Consider the following 16,320-nt stretch of genomic DNA (forward strand, 5'->3'; position numbering starts at 1 on the left):
CCTCCTCCTCCTTCTTCTTCTTCTTCTCCTTCTCCTTCTCTTTCTCCTTCTTTCTTCTCCTTTCTTCTCCTTCTCCCTTCTCCTTCTTTCTTCTCCTTTCTTTCTTCTCCTTTCTTCTTCTTCTTCTTCTTCTTCTTCTTCTTCTTCTTCTTCTTCTTCTTCTTCCTTCTTCTTATTTTTTAGGTTTTTGCAAGGCAGTGGGGTTAAGTGACTTGCCCAAGGCCACACAGCTAGGTCATTATTAAATGTCTGAGACCAGATTTGAACTCAGGTTCTCCTGACTCCAGGGCCGGTGCTCTATCCATTGCACCACCTAACTGCCCCAATTTAGATTTTCTTCTGAGGATTTTTTCTTTCCTGCTCAGTGAGCTGTTGTATTTATAGTGGTGTTCTGATCTATTTCTAATGATTTTAAGGAAACGAAACCCATCCCTTCTTATTTCTGTTGAGAACAACATTGTCCTTTCAATCACTAACTTTTGAGTCACTAACACTAACATTACCAGACACTATATACACACATATATTTATGTGTTTGTAATCATATATGTATATATTTTATTCAGTTACTAAATTTCATTCCCATCTTTCTTATATGGCCCTTTTCTCCCTAATTCATGTTCTCCTCACTCCTTTTTGAACTTTTGCCACATTCACCTATCTCAACTCCTGACCCCTAGTTTCTCTCCTGTCGAACTCACACTCCTCCCAACTGTCACAATAATTATCCTAAAGCACAAAGCTGAACAAGTTACTCTCCTACTCAACAACCATTGGTACTTCCCTATTACTTTTAGGGTAAAATGCAAGTCCTCAGCTTAGACATAAAAACCCTTTAGAATCCAGGTCTAGCCGATCTTTCCGAATTCCTTTTGCATGATCGATCCTCTCTCACTCTATATTCCACTTGCATCAGTGCTTCTGTACAGACTGTACCTCATGCTTGAAATATACTCCTTCCTTCCTTACTTCTCCTTCATATAATTCCTGGTCTCCTTAGAGTCTCAAGGGGATCTTGCTCCTATATACATATAATTATTAGTTCTCTCTTCTTCATCACACATTATCACACATACTCATACGTGTGTATGTGCATCTCTTTATGTTCTGCTTTCACTCCACTAGAATGTAAATGTCTTGAGCACATAGATTAACTTTGCTTTTGCTCTTTGTATTTCCAATACCTTGAACCATACTGTGGGCATAGTGAATGATTAATAAATGCCTCCTGAATTGGATTACATTAGGATTCTGATTTATGTTGTCTCTCACATCACTGTCTTTCGACATAATCTTAAAGAATCACTTTATTCTCTTTGTTAAACTGGAAAGAGGAGAGGTGTTCCTTGAATCCCTTACTTTTCCTTCTAACTTTTCCATACTTAGATGGTACAGTGGATAGAATGCTAGAACTGACTTCAGAAAGACCTGAGTTCAAATCCATTCTCAAATAACCTTGCTGCTTGCCTCAATTTCCTCATTTGTAAAATGAGGATTATAATAATAGCTACCTCCAGAGGTGTTGTAAGGATCAAAAAAATTATAGAGCGCTTATTGCATAGGAGGTGCTACATAAATGTTAGTATAAGTTATTTTATTAGGTGAGAAACTAGTCTGCAATTTGAGCATAGACAACAGTTACTTGGCTTTGGCAAAAATACAAATATTGAACACTTTGAAAGACAGAATGTTCTCCCTGTTCTCCCGACTAGCTGAAAGTGGGATCTGTAGAACTTTTTTTCTTTCTAATAATTGTAGAATTCATAGTTTTATGGAAGTGGGCATATTACATTTTATATTTTTAAAATTTTTTATTTATTTAAGGCAATGGATTAAGTGATCTGCCCAAGGTCAAATAGCTAGCCAGTTAAGTTTCTGAAGCTGGATTTGAACTCAGCTCCTCCTGACTTCAGGGCCATTGATATTTAATTTAGTAGAAACATATGGCATCAAGATAATAAGAAAGAAATGTTACTAAGGAAAAGAAAAAGGACTTTCAAGGGAAAATTAAAAAAAAGAATTTCAGCTCTAATCCTGTCCCTGCTCCTGGGTAACTAACTGAATCCCTTAAGCTTCTCTGGGTCTTGGTTCCCTCTTCTATAAAATGAGGGGGTTGGACCAGGAGAATTCGCAATCCTTTCCAGCTCTCACATTCTCTCATTGTATTTAACATACAGTGTGATGCCATGTCACATCCTGTACAGTGGAAGAAGCCATTTGCGAAGACTACAGATACACTGTGAACTGTTAGTGCAAGAAGAATGAAAGCCCCACATTGTTTCCTTGAATCTATTGTAGCAAAATGAATAATGGAGTTCTCTTGTGGCTAAGAATGGCTTTGCTTTCAGAGTCCTCCTCTCTATTTTACTTGGATACAAGACTCCTCAAAGAATAGTCAGTAAGATTCAAGGATGATTCTCAGTCAATCCGAACTCAGGTGAAGGGTGATTCTCCAAGACATCTAGGAAGTTGCCTTCTGAGCCCACTTCAGGGAAGGTCACCAAGTTTGAGGGAAACTTGAGTTTTCCACACACTTGAGGTTGTCCTCTTGGGTCTGGGTTGCATCAGAACAAAGAAGGTACTACACTGTGGGAGTACCTAATCTAATTCATTCTCATGTCTGACATGATGTTTGATTTAGAGAAAAAGGAGACTGCAGATGATTTCCAAGGAGAATGAATGTAGTTCTTTCCTATACAACTGCAGTTTATTCAGGTTGGATGACTTGGCCCCAGAGAATAGTTAGCAGCAACAAGCTATACCTGACCGAAAATTTGTTGTTTAGTCATTTCAATTGTCTCTGACTCTTTATGAACCCATGTGGGGTTTTCTTAGCAGAGATACTGAGGTGGTTGGCTGTTTCCTTCTCCAGATCATTTTACAAATAAGGAAACTGAGGCACACGGGATCAAGTGATTTGCTCAAGGTCATAGAACTGAGGCTTGACTTGAACTCAAAAAAGATTAGTCTTCTTGGTTCCAAGCCCAATGATCTAACCATGGTGCCATCAAACTGTCCTTTAACAAGAGAGAGCGCCAAAAGTAGAGTGTGCTGCTTGGGCAGATTATTGGGCAGATCACTTAATCCATTGCCTTAAATAGTATCTCAGGCATTGGAAGGGACCTTATAAGCCATCTAGTCTAAGCCCATATTTGATAGATGAAGAAACCAAGACCCAGAGAAAGGAAGTCATTTACTCAAAAAATCACACAAGTAGCCAATGGCAGAGTTGAGATTTAAACAAAGGCACACTGCCTTCCAGTCTTTCCTACTATACCTTACTAACTCCTTACCTCCGGTGATGTTTCATTGAAAGTCTTCAAGCAAAGGAATGGGGATCTCCTGTCAGGTCATTTTTGCGGAGCAGCTTCTCGGTCAGGTGCAGGTTGAACTAGATGCCTGCTGACGTCTTTTCCAATTCTGAGGTTGTTTTATTTCAGTGGAACCAAGAAGGTCTCCTTGTCCCACCTGACTAGTGGTCCCATCTGCCAATTAATGCCTTAAATTCTTTTAGGGTATTACAAGGGGAAAGGAAGGGAGGGTTTTTTTTAATTATCCAATGAAGAATAAGACTCAACATGTGAATACTTCTTCTAGGAAAAAGAGCCCGTATCTATCTCAGGTTCAAACTTAAACTGATTAACAAATGACTTAAGGAGATCTTTATCTAACAAAAGGTAAAGAAGGAAAGAGCATCATGTTTACAGTTGATTGAAGGGGAGGAAGTGTTGTGAAAGGGGAGAAAGCAAATATGAATTTTCAAAACAAATTACCTATTATAGAAGCAGCTGATTATAGCAGAAGGGATACTGGAGTCTTGCAGTCAGAAGACATCTAGGTGTGAATCCTGATTCTGAATATGCTATTTAATTTGAAATCTCTGGGCTTGTCAGATGGTTTTCTAAACCTCAGTCTCCCCATCCATGAAGTGGGGATATTAATACTTGTAGTATTGAACTCACTGAGTTGTGAATATCAAATAAGATCATAAAGGGAAAATAAAAATCAAGCAATAGAAATGTTAGTGGGTCTCACTATTACACAGGGTTTTGTTTTGATTTGTTTTAGTTCTTACTGATGAGGTTCTTTTTAAAATAATTTCATCCATATGCCAAATGAATATATATATATATGTGTGTGTGTGTGTGTGTGTGTGTGTGTGTGTGTGTGTGTGTGTGTGTGTGTGATGTTGGACAGAAATAAAAATACCTTAAGTGATCCCAGATTTCTGGATTTGGGGACCATGAGAACAGAGGATTGTCTCATTGAGCCTGTCCCACGCCAGTGTTTTGTCTATGGAGAGACATAAGTCCTCAGCAAGTATTTATTACATTTCAGGCACTGTTTTAAGAGTTGAGGATACAGAGGAAGCAAAAGGAACCTCAACTCTCACAGAGCTCACATTTTAAAATAAGAGACAAGTAAATGAGTATATAAACACAAAAGAAAAAATACAAAGGGTTATATTGGAGATAATCTCAAACCAGGCATGGGAAGTAGCTGGTTAAAATGCATGGAGCCAGGAGAAGTGATCTTTTGTGGGAAGAACAGCAAGAAAGTCAATACCTCTGGACTTTAGAGTAAGTATAAGAGGAGAAAATGTAAGAAGTCTGATAAAGGGCCCAGGTCATGGAAGGGCTTAAAAGCAAAATGAAGGTTTTTATATTTGATCCTGGATTTAATAGGGAGCTTCTGGTATTTCTAGAATGACATAGCCAAATACATGTTTTAGGAAGCTCCTTTTGATAGCTTATTAGAGGATAGACTGAAGCAGAGGAAGACTTGAAGTAGGGAGGCCAAGTCAAAAGCTATTCTAATTGTAGATGCATGAAGAGATGAGGATCTTCAAAAGGAGGTAGTGGTGTGTGTGAGAGAAGAGAAGGGGGCAGACTTGAAAGGTAGCCAGAATCTATAGATTAGACCACACATTAGAGGTGGGGTGAGAAAGGATAAGAAACCGCCTTCACGGGAGTCTAAGAGAGTGGTGGTAGCTTCTGAAGAAATAGGATAGCTATGAAGAAGGGAGAACTCAAGAGAGAGAGAGATGAATCCACTTTGGGACCTTAAACTTATTGAATTTAACATGTCTCTGGAACTGGATTTCCTTAGACATCCAATAAGCATTTGGACAAGGAATCCTAAAGCTCAGAAGAAAAGCTGGGGTTGGATGAATAGAACTATCTTTACTCAGATGACAATTAATTGAACATTTACTAGGCATCTAGTTCGAGTGACGCACAATGCTAGGGATTGCAAAGAGGAAATGACATATTGCCTTTTCTCTTGAAGAACACCCAATCAAACAAAACAGTAGAGTAAGGTAGCAGAATAAGATAAAAAATACAAGGAGCAATAATATCAACTCTGATATCAGGGAACAAGAGATATTCAAATAGCATGATAGGAGATAAGATAAAGTTATCTTCAGTTATAAGCCCAACTGAAGTTGTTTATTCTAGATGTGTGTGTGTGTGTATATGTATATATATGTATGTGTATATATATATATACATATATATGTGTGTGTATATATATATATATACATACATATATATATATATATATATATACGAATGAGCTATTTCACTAGGTGGTTCGTCCATCTTAAGGTCAGCATTGTTGTTTGTCCTTTGTTCTTGAAGAGGACCGTTGGCATCACATTATAGGGCAATGTCTTGACTCATACAGGAATTGAATTTAAGTGAGTCATCAGTTTCATTCTTTTTTTTAATTTATGAAATAAGAAGAATTTTCATGTAGAATAGATTTTCAGTAGAATAGATGACTGCCCTGAAATTGTAAATCTATTATATACAATATGTTATTCTTTTTTTCATATATAATAACCATGTAACTTTCTTTTTTCTTTTTTCTTCCCACCCCTACCCCACTCTAGAAATGGTCACCATTAGACACAAATATGCATATATATATTTTTTTAAATTATTCCATACATACTTCCCTTTATCATTTCTCTTCCTGGAAGCAATAGCATCTTTTTTCCCATGTCCTCTGTAGTTAATTATAATATTTATAATGGTCAGCATTATTTAGTCACTTAAAGTAATTCTCAAAGCAATACTACTATAACTCTATGCAACATTTGAAGAATATGGAACATTTTACCAATCAGACTTATGGAGAACCTCACTCTTTCTTCCATAGCCTTCAAAGTTCAGTGGCAAGGCATCTTTGTGTTGTCTGGGCAATGTGTCTTATTCTATTTGGTTATTCCTGAGTGGATTTATAGACAGATCTCTATGAACAGCTGTGGATTCCACTGAGTCTACATGGGCTTTTTGTAACAGACATAATAATGTGCATAAATAAGAGCATCTGGAGACATTCACCAGTCACATTAAATCCCCTTTCCATTTGGATTTTGTCCATGGTGTGTGATTTTGAGTAAACTTGGGTCTTCTTGTTTCATCCTTTGCTTGATATTAATAATCAGAAGATCATTAAAGTTATCTCTGGATTGCATCTATCAAGGAAATCTTGAATTAATTAATGATATATCTCAGATACCTTGTTGGAGGATTATTGTTATTTTGATCATTTTGACTCTTTGCAGTCAACAACATACTTTGCATAAGTTTTGTACTCTCTAAATTTTTCAGTCTAAGAAGATGGTATCTGCTATAGAAAATTATTTCCAAAATGTTTATCTGGTCTTTTATTGCATTTTCACTAAATATAGTTTTGATACATGTATAGGCCAATCTCATTTTAGAGATGAGATAATTGATGCTTAAGTTACTTATTACTGATGTATTCTTCATTTTTTGCAAGGCAATAGAGTTAAGTAACATGCCCAAGGTCACACAGCTAGGTAATTATTAAGTGTCTGAGACCGGATTTGAACTTAGGTCCTTCTGATTCCAGGGCCAATGCTCTATCCACCGATGTATTCCTGAGGGCATAATTATACTATGAGGGTATAATAATACTACTATGAGGACTATGTATTATGGTGGCAGGATCAGATTTTTGGGTAGATAATTTGGGTTCAAATTCCATCTCTATCATTTACTACATGTGAGGTCTTGGGCAATTTTCATTATCTATAAAATGAGAGGTTTGGGGCGGCTAGGTGGCATAGTGAATAGAGCACCAGCCCTGGAGTCAGGAGTACCTGAGTTCAAATCCGGCCTCAGACACGTAATAATTACCTAGCTGTGTGGCCTTGGGCAAGCCACTTAATTCCATTGCCTTGCAAAAACCTACAAAAACAAAAAAAGACAAAATGAGAGGTTTAGACTTGGTACTTCATGGACCCAGAGATGTGCTAGCAAATATTTAACAGTTCTTCCTCAAGAAAAATTATATACAATACACTTTTGAGTTGAATCTTCATGAATAATATTTTTCCATTACTTTCTTAAATCTCGACAATCAATAAAACAATAAATCAAGCTCTGATGTGTAGTATTTGTCAGTTTCTAAGGTCCAAATGCTTGCACTGAAAATTTAACAATCAGCTCTCTGAGTCTCTATAAATTGGCTCCAGCATACCCAACCAGAAACTCCTTTGGCATCTAATAAAAGCTATGGAATTCTTCTTGAGTAATATTTGCTGCCTATATTCATAATCAAAACAGATGCTTCATTTTAGAAGTTAGTGAAAATAATGACCCAGTTTCTTTGGAGATTCATGAACTTAGGTTATGAATTCCTGGTAACATTATTCCCATCAGATAGGAGAGGGAACAGAGGCTTGTAGAGATTCAGTGACATGTCCATAGACACAACTTAGTGTGTCTTAGGTCACTCAAAACTCAATGGTCAGTCATGCTGACCCAGATATACTGTTCAGAGGATCATGAGATCATAGACTTAGAATAGTACTATAACTCAAAAACATAACTCAAAAACCACCAACTTCATGACCTTCATTTTACAAATGAGAAATCCCAAACAGAGAAATGGTAAGTGACTTGACCAGGATCATACATTGCCCTAGGGTAATAAAGGAAGATGAGGGTTTTAAAAACTTATTCCTGGATAATTATGAAATGTCAAGGCTAATTTAAAGTTTCCTTTATCTTGGGTTCTTATTCCAAAAATGTTCTTCTCAAAAAAGGTTAAGAAATAAGAGAACTAAATCACTAGATAGCATTTACTTCCCTCTACTTTTTCTTCCTCTTTGCCCCCCGTAGTGTAGAAAACATAGCAGTTTGCAGTAGGCCTTCATGCTGAGATGCACAATTTTATGCACCTATAAGTAATACCCACTTGCCCTGTGGCATTCCACACACACAAAATAGAATTTTATGAGTCATTGAGCTGCTCCCAAGGTGGCACCAATTTCTATGCAAAATGTTCATCTAATGACGAGGACAATATTTAAGACTTTAAACCTTTTCCACTCACCTGACCCCACCGTATGTTCAAGCTAGACCCTCTCTTCTAAGGCCTATATAGGGCCCTTCAAAAATCCGCCCCCCCCCCAGGGTATATGGAGCTAAAGAACTACTTTTAATTTCCTCTTTTTTCTTTTACCTGCTTTTACCATGTTCTCCCCACCACCACTACCACCACTTCCAAGTGTATTCCTCTGGAATACATCTTTCAGACTCATCTTTCTGATTTCAAATTTGGTTTCAGACTCTTACTATCTCTGTGACCCTGGGCAAATCACTTAATCCTATTTGCCTCAGTTTCCTCATCTAGCTAGCAAATATTTAACAATTCTTCCTCAAGAAAAATTATAGACAAACACTTTTGAGTTGAATCTTCATTAATAACATTTTTTCCATTACTTTCCGAAGAAGGAAATAGCAAACACTCCATATGTTTGCTAAGAAAACCCTGGATTAATGAAGAGTCAGACATGATGGAAAAAAATTGATCAAAAATAATCAAAACTGGTATTGATATATATATATATGTATTATATGTAAATACATAAATACGCATGTATATAAATTATATATATCATATATGAATGTATATAAATATTTGCAATGATGAAACTTTTAAGTAGGACTGTGGGAGCACTAAGATCAGTTATTTCTGTTCATCTTATCATTAATATCAGTTATTTTGGTTCATATAAAACTGTTTTTTTTCAATGTTGATATTTGACTCTATTCTGCCCAATCTTCTTGTTTTAGAGTTTCAGATTTGCCATCCTCATTTCAGAGAGACTATATCTTTAAAAAACTGAGTCATTATTCTTTTTTTTTTAGTTTTTTTTTTGCAAGGCAAATGGGGTTAAGTGGCTTGCCCAAGGCCACACAGCTAGGTAATTATTAAGTGTCTGAGACCGGATTTGAACCCAGGTACTCCTGACTCCAGGGCCAGTTGCTTTATCCACTGTGCCACCTAGCCGCCCCCTGAGTCATTATTCTAAAGAATCTATCTTCACTTTCTTGTAGATTTCTTCTGGAGTTCTAATTTCCACCCAACTTTAGTTCTAATTTCCTTTCTTATTTCTTCCTTTAGGTAATTTTTTTCTTTTGAAGTTTATCCTTTTTGTCCATTATTTTTCTTTCTTTCCAAGTCTCACTGCTGATTTTGTTTCTTGTGTTCTGGATTTATTTCCAGTCTTTTCCCCATCAAACCTACTCTCCTTACTGCTTCTCTCCAGTTCAGTTAGCATTGTATCACGCCTCCACATCATTTAGTCTCAATTCAATAATATGTTAGGGGAAAACAATTTCAAAACCGTCTTCATATTGAAACTCTATATATCCATCTTCGTGGGATGGCTCTTCAAGTCCTTTTTGTTGTTGTTTTTGCAAGGAAATGGGGTTAAGTGATTTGCCCAAGGTCACACAGCTAGATAATTATTAAATGTCTGAGGTCACATTTGAACTCGGGTCCTACTGACTCCAGGGCTGGTGCTCTATCTACTGTGCCACCTAGCTGCCCCCTCTTCAAATTCTTTAATGCAATTATCGTGTTTAATCCAACTCAATTCAATAAAGATTTATTAAGTACCCATGAAGTCTTTATTTCTCCAGACTAAACAGTCTTAATTCCTTTATCTAATCCATACAAGGAGCCATCTCTGCCCTACTCTGGATAGTCTCCAATTTATCAATGCCCTTTCTAAAATGTGTTGCCTACAACTGAACAGAGTGCTCCAGCTGTGGTTGGCCAGAGCACAGTACAGTGGAACTATCACTTCCAGATCCCTAGTAACTCTTCCTCTCCAAAGTCTAAGATTATATTAGCTTTCTTGGTTGTTTGAGATGCTAAATTTGCAAAGTCAGCAAATCACTGTAAATGACTACAATCACTAGTGATTATACAAATCATTGTAAATCACTGTAGGGGAATCACTTCCACAACTCCAAGAAAAAATAGATCTGAGATGGTAATATGACATTATGTGAAGATTCCTTGAAAGATAGAATAGCAGAGATAACCTAGATTGATGGGTCTCTGATCATTATTATCAATTGAAGCATAAAAAGAGAGACACACATTTGCTTAAGGTATTTTCCACCGTCACAGAGGAGGTCAAGCATGACATTTGAGTCAAGGAAGATTTCCTAAAATATAGATGATAAGGTCCTCCAGATGTTCATGCCTGTGGATAGCATTGATTGCAATAAGCCCTAGAACACTTCTCTCAAGTGAGTTTTACCTATTTTTGAAGGAAATAGTAAGTCGAAAAAATATTTATTACAAATGGAATGGGGGCATCTAGGTGGCACAGTGGATAGAGCACCTGGAGTCAGGAGGACCTGGGTTCAAATCTGGCCTCAGACACTTAATAATTACCTAGCTGTGTGACCTTGGGCAAGTCACTTAACCCCATTTGCCTTGCAAAAACCTAAAAAAAAACACAAACAAATTGAATGGACAACTTATAGGGCTTATTAATCAATATATGTTTTGAACAGATGTTGAGAATAGATAATGAATTAAGGCTAGATTGAACATGGAGGTGGAGAGAGAACTGGGGTGCCCTTGGGAAATTCTGCAATACTTTTAAGGGTTCCAAGATTCTTCCTGAAGTAAATATCCATGATTGAAAATCTCCATTCTTATAATATCGCTTTGTGACTATGAGTCTTGGAACACAACAATCTCTGAATAATTCAAACTGAGGTTTGTCCAATGTGAAATGGAGAGATGTTTAGAGTGAGTAAGCAGGCTGCATCACATTACAAAGAAGGTGTTATGTAAAAGTAGTTTGAAGAACAAGATCTGGTTATGATTCCATTATTGAAAGAAATCTTCATGTGATCTGTTTGAGTTTTGAATAATTTATTATTAAATCCTTGCCAGAATTTGAAATTTTAGGACCCTATGCCTCAGTTTCCTCATCTAGCTAGCAAATATTTAACAATTCTTCCTCAAGAAAAATTATAGACAAACACTTTTGAGTTGAATCTTCATTAATAACATTTTTTCCATTACTTTCCAAAGAAGGAAATAGCAAACATTCCATATGTTTGCTAAGAAAACCTGGATTAATGAAGAGTTAGACATGATGGAAAAAAATTGAGTTAGAGTTATATAATTATATATAATAGGATATATAGGATATATATAATAGGATATATAGGATATATATATATATATAGGATATATATATATATATTATTCAATAATATGTTAGGGGAAAACAATTTCAAAACCGTCTTCATATTGAAACTCTATATATCCATCTTCAGTGGGATGGCTCTTCAAGTCCTTTTTGTTGTTGTTTTTGCAAGGAAATGGGGTTAAGTGATTTGCCCAAGGTCACACAGCTAGGTAATTATTAAATGTCTGAGGTCACATTTGAACTGTACTGTGCCCTGGCCAACCACAGCTGGAGCACTCTGTTCAGTTGTAGGCAACACATTTTAGAAAGGGCATTGATAAATTGGAGACTATCCAGAGTAGGGCAGAGATGGCTCCTTGTATGGATTAGATAAAGGAATTAAGACTGTTTAGTCTGGAGAAATAAAGACTTCATGGGTACTTAATAATATATATATATATATATATAATATATACGATAATATATATATATATATATAATAGGATATATAGGATATATATAATAGGATATATAATATATAGGACCCTATTAGGGTCCTAAAATTAGGACCCTAATAAATGGAGGTTCCCAAAGCTTAATGAGAATTTAGTGTTCAGAGATCCTGAGTCATTGAATTATAAATTTAGAGTTGGAAGGGATTTTTGAGATATGACAGATAAGGAAACCAAGGTCAAGAGGTATATGAATTGCCCAGGGTCACACAGCTATTCAATGTTAGAAAAAAGATGAAGCCAGGTCTTTGAAATGGAATGCAGGACCCTTTCCATTTCCACAGAGTAACTTGTCTGCCCTGAAGAAAAGTGTTCCTGTCAATCCTTCCAATGAAATCATGTATTTTTATGGGTTGGATGATTTTGTTTTAAGGAAAGTGCTCAGTTGGAGAAGCCATGATCCAGGAAACATCCCAACTTTGTTTGAGATTTAGTTTAGAGCAGAGATGAATGTGTACCTCAAACATGGGCCCCAGGGGACAAGTCCCTTATTGCATAGTGAGACTGATGATCTCATCTAGAGGAACCCATAGATTTGTTCAGCCTAGTAGCCTCAGTGGCAACCACCTGCAGCTCCATCTGGGGTCTACTAAGCAACACATCCCAGCTGTCCCTTGCTAAAGCAGGGACCCCCCTTTCCTTCCCCACTATCTTCTCATCCATTTCCCTCCCCATCTCTGAATGTGACAAATTAGCTTTTATTTTGGACAATTAGTTAATTTGGCAGTGCAAAAAGAGGGACAAAAATGTTCTTTAAAAAATAAAAAGCTAAAATCACAAACAAAATCAGCCAAAAGCCAATTGATGCCTTCCCTTTCCTGGGTTTTTCTTCCCGGGATGGCCCATTTTGCAGGGTTTTAGATACACCCAATCTCAAATAAGATTTTCTAAATTCTCCCTGCCAGTCTTCATTTAGGATTTGCCTTTGGACTTATATTTTGCCAAAATGTGACAGGCCCTCCTCACTCTTCCCTGGCTCCCAGCTTCTAGTTTCTTCTCTTTCTAAATCAGCTACCAAAGTGACATTCTTATAATGATGTCTTCCCATATCACTTTCCTTCTAAAAGTTTCAGGGTTTCGTTATTGCTCTATCTTTGGTTCTATTAGAGCTTGCCAGGATGGTCCAGACTTCTATTCTAGGTTTTGAAACAGAAACCTAATTGGTTTTTTTTGCCTCTAGTTTCTGGTCTCTCCAATTCATCTTCTACACAAATGTCAAAGGTTGACCGGGTCACTTCTCCCTCAAGAAGCTTACTTACCTTCCTGTTGACCTCAGGAGAAGATAGAAACCCCTCCATCTGGCATTTAAGTTACCTTACAACCTGTCTGCTTCCTATCTTTCCAACCTCCTTCAACATCATTACTATCTGTTCACTCTATAGCCCAGTCACACTGGCCAACTTGCTGTTCCCTTCGTTTCATATTTATGCTGCTAATATTTATTAATAATATTTTAAAATTTTATTTATTTAAGGCAATGGGGTTAAGTGACTTGCCCAAGGTCACACAGCTAGGTAATTATTAAGTGTCTGAGGCTGGATTTGAACCCAGGGTCTCCTGACTCCAGGGCCGGTGCTCTATCCACTGTACCACTTAACTACCCTATTTATTAATAATATTAAGAATATCTAGCAATTATAGCACTAAGAATACCTAGCAATTATTAATAATATTAAGAATACCTAGCAATTATAGCAATTACAGCACATACCAGACAATGAACTTAATGTTTTACAAATATTTAAAAACACTTGGGACAATTAGGTGGTGCAGTGGATAAAGCACTGGTCCTAGAATCAGAAGGACCTGAGTTCAAATCTAGTTTCAGACATTTGATATTTACTAGCTGCATGACCTTGGGCAAATCACTTAATTCCATTGCTCCACAAAAACAAAATAAATATACCACCTTCCCCATTAAAATATAAACACCTTGTAAATAGGTATTTTTTCACTCTGTTTGCTTGTATCATCTAAGTCAGGGGAGGGGGAGCTCTGGCCTGCAGACCATATTAGTGTGGTGTTGCCAAGGCAACCTCAGGTAGGGACTCAAAATTCAATAATCTAACAACTTTTTTATGGGAAAAATTAATTTATTAATTTTTTGATCTAATAGAGATCATAAATGATGTTATAAATATCCAAATGGCTCTTGGTAGGAAAAAGATCTCCATTCTTGATCTAAGACTAGTATATAGTTATTGTCTGTCCTTTATTCTCAAAGAAGACCATGACTGCCGACAAGCATTTGAGGAAGGGGGTGCTGCTGCGCTAAACCACCAACCTCACTTTCTCCTCTGAAGCTATCTGGGTCCAGTAGTCAGATTTGAGTCAGGATGAATGGAGATGGCTCTGGATGTGAGGCAATCAGGGTTAAGTGAATTGCCAAGCTTACACAGCTGGTAAGTATCAAATGTCTGAGGTCAAATTTGAACTCAGGTCTTCCTGATTCCAGTATCAATGTCTCACCTAGCTGCCCTTTGGTATATAATAAGTGCTAAAAATGCTTGTTGATTGATGATTGATCTCTGAGCCCTATACATTTGCTCTGGCCAAAATGCTCTTCCTCCCTCACCTTCATTTCTTTTTTTAATATAGCATTTTATTTTTTCCTAATTCATATAAAGACAATTTTTAACATTCATTTTAAAAAATCAAGTTCCAAATTTTCTCCCTCCCTAAGCAACTTGCCATGGCTTGGATAGGTGCACCTCCAATTCTTAAAATCCCTCTGCTCTCTTCAACACTCAGCTCCAAAGTCATCTCCCTCTAGAGGCATTTCTCAGTTTCCCCAGTTGATAATGTCCTTCCTAGAAATTAGTTGGTTTTTATTTTTTTTAATCTATTTTGCAGCTCATTTTCTGTGTCTGTTCTTCCCCTCTGGATAGAGTGGAACCTTTTTGAAAGTAAATATTACTTCATTTTTGTCTCTGCCTTCTCAGCACCCCACACACGGAGGCCCTTCCTTCTCTGCCTATCTCTATTTGAGTTTTGCATGGCCCAAATTTATGCCAGACTGAACTGATTGGGATGAGACCTTCTGCAGATTGTGCTGATAGAGAGCACCATTGTGTCAAGCCAGCCTTCAACATAAATCAAAATACAAAAACGTTAGAGAAAATCTCACCAGAAATCAGCAGGACATTTTCACAAATGAGTTTTCCAAATCAAATATGAATGCAGAGAATTCAGCAATGGATTTTTTGGTTTGTTTGCTTTTTGGGGGAGGGGGGCAAATCCTATCTCTGAAACTTACTCCCTGGTGAAGTCTCCATTTCCTCATTTGTGAAGGGATTTGACCAAAGAACCTATGAGGTCCCTTTCAGATCAAGACCTGTGGTGTTATGATTCAAAGTCACTTCATTTCCTTAGACCTCAGTTTCTTCATTTGCAAAATGATGGATTTGGAGTAAATGGCCTCTCAGGTCTCCTCTACTTGTAAAATTATCACAGAATGGGTGGTCAAAGGAGGATGTTCTCCTTCTGGGAGTTTGTTAGGGATTTTTATTGTATCCCTAATTGATCCCTTCCAAAGATCCTTTTCTGTCCCTGATTTTGCTAATGTGGAAAAAATCTGGGGACATCCAGGAAGGTTAATTGGAGATGTCAGACCCCAGTGGGGGTAGCTGTCCGGCTGCTCTGCACCACACTCCTTGAATATCACTCCCCCCACCCCAAGCTGGGCCTGGGTTGTCGCCAGCTCCCTGGCTGGCTCTCTGCTCCCTAGCCTCTCTGGCTCCTCATTTCTGTACGCTTCACTCCCCTTCACCTCTCCTTGCTGGCCCCATCCATCCAGCCACAGCTCGCAAAGTTTGCCATGTGCGCTGACCCCGGGCTCACCCTGAGCTATGATACAAACCGGGGGATTGTCATGACCCTCTAATTGCCCACCTTCCCTCCATGAGAACTCCGGTCATCAACCGGCAACACAGCGCCAGCCAAACCTGGGGGCCCGGAAGCCAGGAACCCCATGCAGTAGCTGCCAAATGAGGCCTGCCATCTATGCTTCTGAGAACTGACAGAGAGATTTACCTCCTTCGCTATGAATCAGAGAGGGAGTTATCACATGGTGACTCATCCAAGGATTATTTGGGGGCATTTGTTCTCCCTTTCTGTATTTATCCTATCTGGAGAAAAAGAGAACCCTTCAATTGCAGGTCAGGTTCAATGGATCCCCTGAACCCAAGGGAGACTGCCTTCTGTGCCATCTCATTACTCTCGGTTCCATGGATCACACCACAGCTTTACTTATTCTATGAAACCCAAAATTTGTTTGTATTTAATTACAGGGCAAGGGAAGTACTCGGTTTTCCAGCAGGAAGC

This window comes from Macrotis lagotis, chromosome 6 (assembly GCF_037893015.1).
Source record: "Macrotis lagotis isolate mMagLag1 chromosome 6, bilby.v1.9.chrom.fasta, whole genome shotgun sequence".
Taxonomy (NCBI): domain Eukaryota; kingdom Metazoa; phylum Chordata; class Mammalia; order Peramelemorphia; family Peramelidae; genus Macrotis; species Macrotis lagotis.